Genomic DNA, 5,967 nt, shown 5'->3' with positions numbered 1-5,967 from the left:
TGCTGAAATTTAGTGGGAGGGGCTCGCAACCCCATCCCTTTCCCTTGAGCCACCGCGTTCATCGGCCGCCCGCCAGTGGCCGGTCGGTGGGCACGTGACGATTCCCCGAGGGGAGCCGTCTTTGGTAGGCCGACAGCCAACCGTCGTTAGCTAGATGCGGGTTGTAATACCCGCACTCATTGCCCGACTCTCACCACGAGAAGGTGACGGTTGGCACATGTGTGTTGCAGCTGAGACGTCGCGACACTTTACCACCCCTCCGACACCCAGCCACAACCCACTTGAGAGAGGCAAACATTACTCCCGCCGTTTACCCGCGCTTGCTTGAATTTCTTCACGTTGACATTCAGAGCACTGGGCAGAAATCACATTGCGTTAACACCCCCTAGGGCCATCGCAATGCTTTGTTTTAATTGGACAGTCGGATTCCCCCAGTCCGTGCCAGTTCTGAGCTGACCGTTGAATGGCGGCCAAAGAAACGACGGCGACGGCGAACCGCTGCTGAAGCCTCGCAGCAAGGAAGATCGGCGGAAGGCCGAAGCACGGGTCCGAGCTCGGATCCGGTTATCACGATCACCTCGCCCAGGCCCGGCACGTCAGCCAAACCCGCTTTACGACCAAGCCCGACACGCCCCGATCCTCAGAGCCAATCCTTATTCCGAAGTTACGGGTCCAATTTGCCGACTCTCCTTACCTACGTTAGTCTATCGACTAGAGGCTCTTTACCTTGGAGACCTGCTGCGGATATGGGTACGAACCGGCGCGAGACCTTAACGTGGCCCTCCTCTGGATTTTCAAGGCTCGAGGGGAAGATCCGGACACTACCGCAACTGCGGTGCTCCTCGCGTTCCAAACCCAATCTCCCTGCTAGAGGATTCCAGGGAACTCGAACGCTTATACAGTGAAGAAAACTCTTACCGGATCTCCCGACGGCGTCCCCAGGTTGTGACGTTGCACCCAGAGTGCAAGTCACAACAAACATCAAACTCGCGGGGACGAGCCGATCGGGTGAGTCCCGGCCCGTCGGGAAACACCCGAAGCTACCCGTAGCTCACCGACGCTCGGCTGAGCTTAGCGCCAGCCAGCAGTACGACCACGTCTCGCCACCAGGACTGACGTTATCCAACACAAACCCCAGAAAGAAAGAGAGAGAGAGAAAGAGAAGGAGAGAGAGAGAGAGAGAGAGAGAGAGAAGAAACACGAAGTGCCGAGCAGGACGTCCCCCTCCACACCGCCACCAAGCCACGCCGACCGACGACACCAGGTTAGCCTGCGATCTACAGCTGATCTGCACCTCCCCCCATTCCTCCCCCCGCAACACCGACCCTTCCTCCCTTACACTCCCCGTCGCCCCACACCACCCCCCCCCGCAATACCGACCCTTCCTCCCTCACACTCCCCGTCGCCCTACACCGCCACCCCCCCCCCCCCCCCCGCCCCGCGCGCGCGTACCTTTGAGTTAGAATTAAGCGACGCTGAGGGCTGAGGCGTGATCAGCCACCGCTAACGTCTACAACCACTTTGTACAGATCTTTTATAGTTCTAAGTCAACCCCCCCCCCCCCCGATCTCCATACGTTTACACTCTTCAAAAATACATACACAAAGTTTTACCGATTCACTCAGTCTTGACTTTCTCGCCCTGTCTCTAATTGTTCCTCCCTTCCCCATATTTAGTGCCAACTCAAAACCCGTCACAAATTGGCGCTTAACGTAAATTACCCACATTTTTACCCCAAATCTGAACAATTAAGAGACAAAACACAAGAATAAACGCTAACAAAGTACACATAGACTCACGAAACAAAGCTACACAGTCACGAAAATTCGAATAAAGACAGTTGAACACACACACTACCAAACACGATACACACAATAGCAGACCAAGGACACAGGGAACCGCAAGGCCTAGCGCGCGAACACATGGACATACACACACCCGAATGCAACCAGAACAACTCGACACAGAGCGAGCCGCGTGCGACACGAGGCCAACAAACGCCAACCCAACCACAGAAAATAAATAGACGACACACGATAAATTCACCAAACGCAATAAATATAATTGATGCAGCTATCATAGAGAATACCCACAACTTACATAGAACACAAATCCAACCTCAAGAACGCCCAAAACCAACAAACCCCACACAAACATACAATACAATCCCAACACCTACACACACGCAAACTAACACGGTAATAAACAATCAAACGAACCGACACTTCACGGGAACAGACACATTTTTAGCCACCGACACACGTAACACACGACTTATACAAAACCTAATAGACCTCGGAGCACTACCAAGCGACAGAAACGAATACGAAGATCCACACCTATACAGCACACAGTAAATACACCCCACAAACAACCAAAACACGACACACCTAAACCACACACCAAACCCGAACAGTACATACTGGAATCAGCCAGCAATGGCAATGAGAACAATACAAACATGGAACATGAAATATTCGGGAAATGTAAACGAAAATATACACGAATTTTTACAAAATCTCCGCGACTACCGAACGGGATACGAAATACACGACACACCATTAATCAACAACCTCAACCCGATATTCGAAGGTGACGCAAGAAACTGGTACAGATTAAATAGAGGCAAATGGCGAACACTGGAAAAATTCGAAAGAGACAATATACACGCATTTCAAGACATACATACACGGGGACAGACCGGAACAAAAAATCAAAAACTACGTACAAGGACCAACACAAAAAATTACAAAATTTCTAATACAATTTAGAACACTACTATCATAACTAAAACCGCCATACCACCCACGAACACAATTAGACTTGGCCCGTCGCCCTACACCACCCCCCCCCCCCCCCTGCCCGCAATACCGACCCTTCCTCCCTCACACTCCCCGTCACCCTACCCCCCCCCCCCCCCCCCCCCCCCCCTCCCCCCGCGCGCGTACCCTTAAGTTAGAATTAAGTGACGCTGAAGGCTGAGGCGTGATCAGCCACCGCTAACGTCTACACCCACTTTGTACAGATCTTTTATAGTTTTAAGTCAACCCCCCCCCCGATCTCAATACGTTAACACTCTTCTAAAATACATACACAATGATTTACCGATTCACTCAGTCTTGACTTTCTCGCCCCGTCTCTAATTGTTCCTCCCTTCCCCATATTTAGTGCGGACTTAAAACCCGTCACAAGGTCTTTTCGGGTTACCCCGACGAACTCTCTTGCGAGGGCCCGACTAGTAAACGGTTCCGCTGCCGGGTTACGAAATGGGAACCGGATTCCCTTTCACCCGACGGGTGTGTCACTTTTCAAACCGCGCGCGCCCACGCCTGGGGGAATACCAAGCGAGGCCCGACGTTCGCACAATCACTGGCGTCACGACGCGCGTGTCAGGCATAGAAATACATCAATATCGTCATCGGATTCCTCCGAGGGCTTAGGATCGACTGAATCGTGTGCAACGGCTGTTCACACGAAACCCTTCTCCACGTCAGTCCTCCAGGGTCTCGCTGGAGTATTCGCTACCACCACCAAGATCTGCACCGAAGGCGGCTCCAGGCAGGCTTACGCCCAGACCCTTCTGCGCACAACGCCGCGACCCTCCTACTCGTCAGGGCTTCATGACGGCCTAGGCCGCCTCGTATGCCGCTGACGGCCGAGTATAAGCACGACGCTTCAGCGCCATCCATTTTCAGCGCTAGTCGCTTCGGCAGGTGAGTTGTCACACACTCCTGAGCGGATTCCGACTTTCATGGCCACCGTTCTGCTGTCTTAAGCAACCAACGCCTTTCATGGTATCCCATAAGCGTCGCCTTTGGCGCCTTGACTCGGCGTTTAGTTCATTTTACAGCGCTAGTTCTGCCTACGAAAGTAGCCCACTTGGCACTCTGATCCGAGATCTCGTGGCCTCATAGTTCAAGCAAGCCAGAGATCTCACCCATTTAAAGTTTGAGAATAGGTTGAGGTCGTTTCGGCTCCAAGGCCTCTAATCATTCGCTTCGCCGGATAAGACTCGTGTACGTTTTGTACGCGAGTGCCAGCTATCCTGAGGAAAACTTCGGAGGGAACCAGCTACTGAATGGTTCGATTAGTCTTTCCCCCCTATACCCAGTTCCGACGATCGATTTGCACGTCAGAATCGCTACGGACCTCCCTCAGGGTTTCCCCTGACGTCGTCCTGACCAGGCATAGTTCACCATCTTTCGGGTCCCAACGGGTACGCTCTGGGTGCGCCTCTTCTCGCAGTGAGAACGAGGAGACGCCCTAGAAGTGCAGGGCCGCATCGTGATGCGGCCGATCCTCCCACGGTCAGCGCTGGGGTCACCTTTACTTTCATTTCGCCTTTAGGTTTGCTCGTCCCAATGACTCGTGCACATGTTGGACTCCTTGGTCCGTGTTTCAAGACGGGTTCTGAAAGTACCCAAAGCAAGAGCGTCACCGACCGGTATTTGATAATTCGAACGAGCCAGCCAGAGGACACCACCAGCCAACAGCTGGCCAGGCCCGGGGACGGCGCTAGGTCCGACCACTGGAGATCGCTGTACGCGCTTGCGGCGGGCCCGACTCAGTTCGATGCGGCTCTGAACAGTGCGGGTCCCGCCGGGCAGCCGGACGGGCAACCAGGGGTCTGCCCCGACGAGAACGCCGAGACGGCTGTTTCCTGTTCGCTCGCGGCCACTGAGGAAATACTAGTTCGTTTCTTTTCCTCCGCTTAGTAAAATGCTTGAATTTAGCAGGTAGTCTCGCCTGCTCTGAGGTCGTCGTAAGATTGCGAGTCCGTCGTCAGCGACGGTCGTTCGTTCAGGAACAGCACCGTCGACACAGATGAGAACACGACGTATTTTTCATACGTTCGAGCCACGGAAACAACCGTAAACGCCCGCTGTACGGGAGACTCGAGAGCCCCCTGCGGCGAAACGTAGACGAAACTTCGTCACATGAGCGGCAAACCGACCGCGCGGTCTGTGTGTCGCCGTGCCGTATTCGTTCGTTCTCTCGACTATCGCTAGCACCGGAACGTGACGAACGGTAGCGACAGCTCGACCCCGCGATCTGCGGCGACGCGTCGTGACCGTGACATATGTGTTTGTTTGAGGGGACGCGACCCGTCGCCGCGCGACCCGCGCGCGACACGGGCTGCGAACGCCCAGTCATTCGCTCGCGAAGGCACGGTGCGCTGTTCCCCCGGGGGGGTGTTCGCAGCACCGTTGCCGACGGAGTGGTCTGTCGTTGTTGAACGACCCTCAGCCAGGCGTGGTCCGGGAATTGTATCCGTGGACCGCGATGTGCGTTCGAAATGTCGATGTTCATGTGTCCTGCAGTTCACAAGTTGACGCGCAATTTGCTGCGTTTTTTATCGACCCATGAGCCAAGTGATCCACCGTTCAGGGTAATCATACATGGGAATTTTGCATTAAAAATGCTAAAATTACGGTTGTTACCGGCTTTCTGTGGTCGTGAGCGCGGCGCCGCGTGCGTCAGCCCTTGCGCGGTTGCGCGCGGGAAGGACCGCGCGCCGCGCGTCAAATTTCGTTTGTGCGATAGTTCAAGGGCCGACGTCGCCTCGAGTTCACGGGTCGTCTGCTGGAATGAACCAGCGCCGGACCCGATCGGCTCGCAATGCAAACGATTGACGGCGGACGGCAGTGGGCCGCGTCAGCGTGTCCCGGGCATCGCTGCCCTCGACGCTGACGCGAGCTTCCTCGTACGGGCGGAAATTCTCTTTGAAGCCTACCGCGTTCGCGGCCTGCGCCCGGGGTTTAACGGCGTTGCACCGAGGACACCCGGGCGCAGATAGGCTGCCCGCGAAGAAGCGCTGAGACTAGCTTCGCACGTCTCTCTCATACGACCTGACCGGGTCGAACGAGTCGAGACGGACCGCGGAGCGGTCCCCTTTTGACACCGAGTCGGCCGGAGCTCTACGCGGAGCGACGGGTCGACGCCTCGGCGCGAGTCGGTCGTCGGGCG

General features: G+C 55.2%; 1 non-coding gene across 1 annotated transcript; it reads right to left on the bottom strand.

Moving 5' to 3' along the window:
* Positions 1 to 5,237: 5,237 nt before the first annotated feature.
* Positions 5,238 to 5,392, bottom strand: LOC124218322 (5.8S ribosomal RNA). The gene has a single exon (XR_011177073.1). It is a non-coding gene; the product is annotated as a 5.8S ribosomal RNA (ribosomal RNA).
* Between the last annotated feature and the right edge of the window lie 575 nt (positions 5,393 to 5,967).

This window comes from Neodiprion pinetum, chromosome 4 (assembly GCF_021155775.2).
Source record: "Neodiprion pinetum isolate iyNeoPine1 chromosome 4, iyNeoPine1.2, whole genome shotgun sequence".
Taxonomy (NCBI): domain Eukaryota; kingdom Metazoa; phylum Arthropoda; class Insecta; order Hymenoptera; family Diprionidae; genus Neodiprion; species Neodiprion pinetum.
The sequence above is the reverse complement of the archived record's forward strand: the minus strand, read 5'-3'. Positions and strand labels throughout refer to the sequence as shown.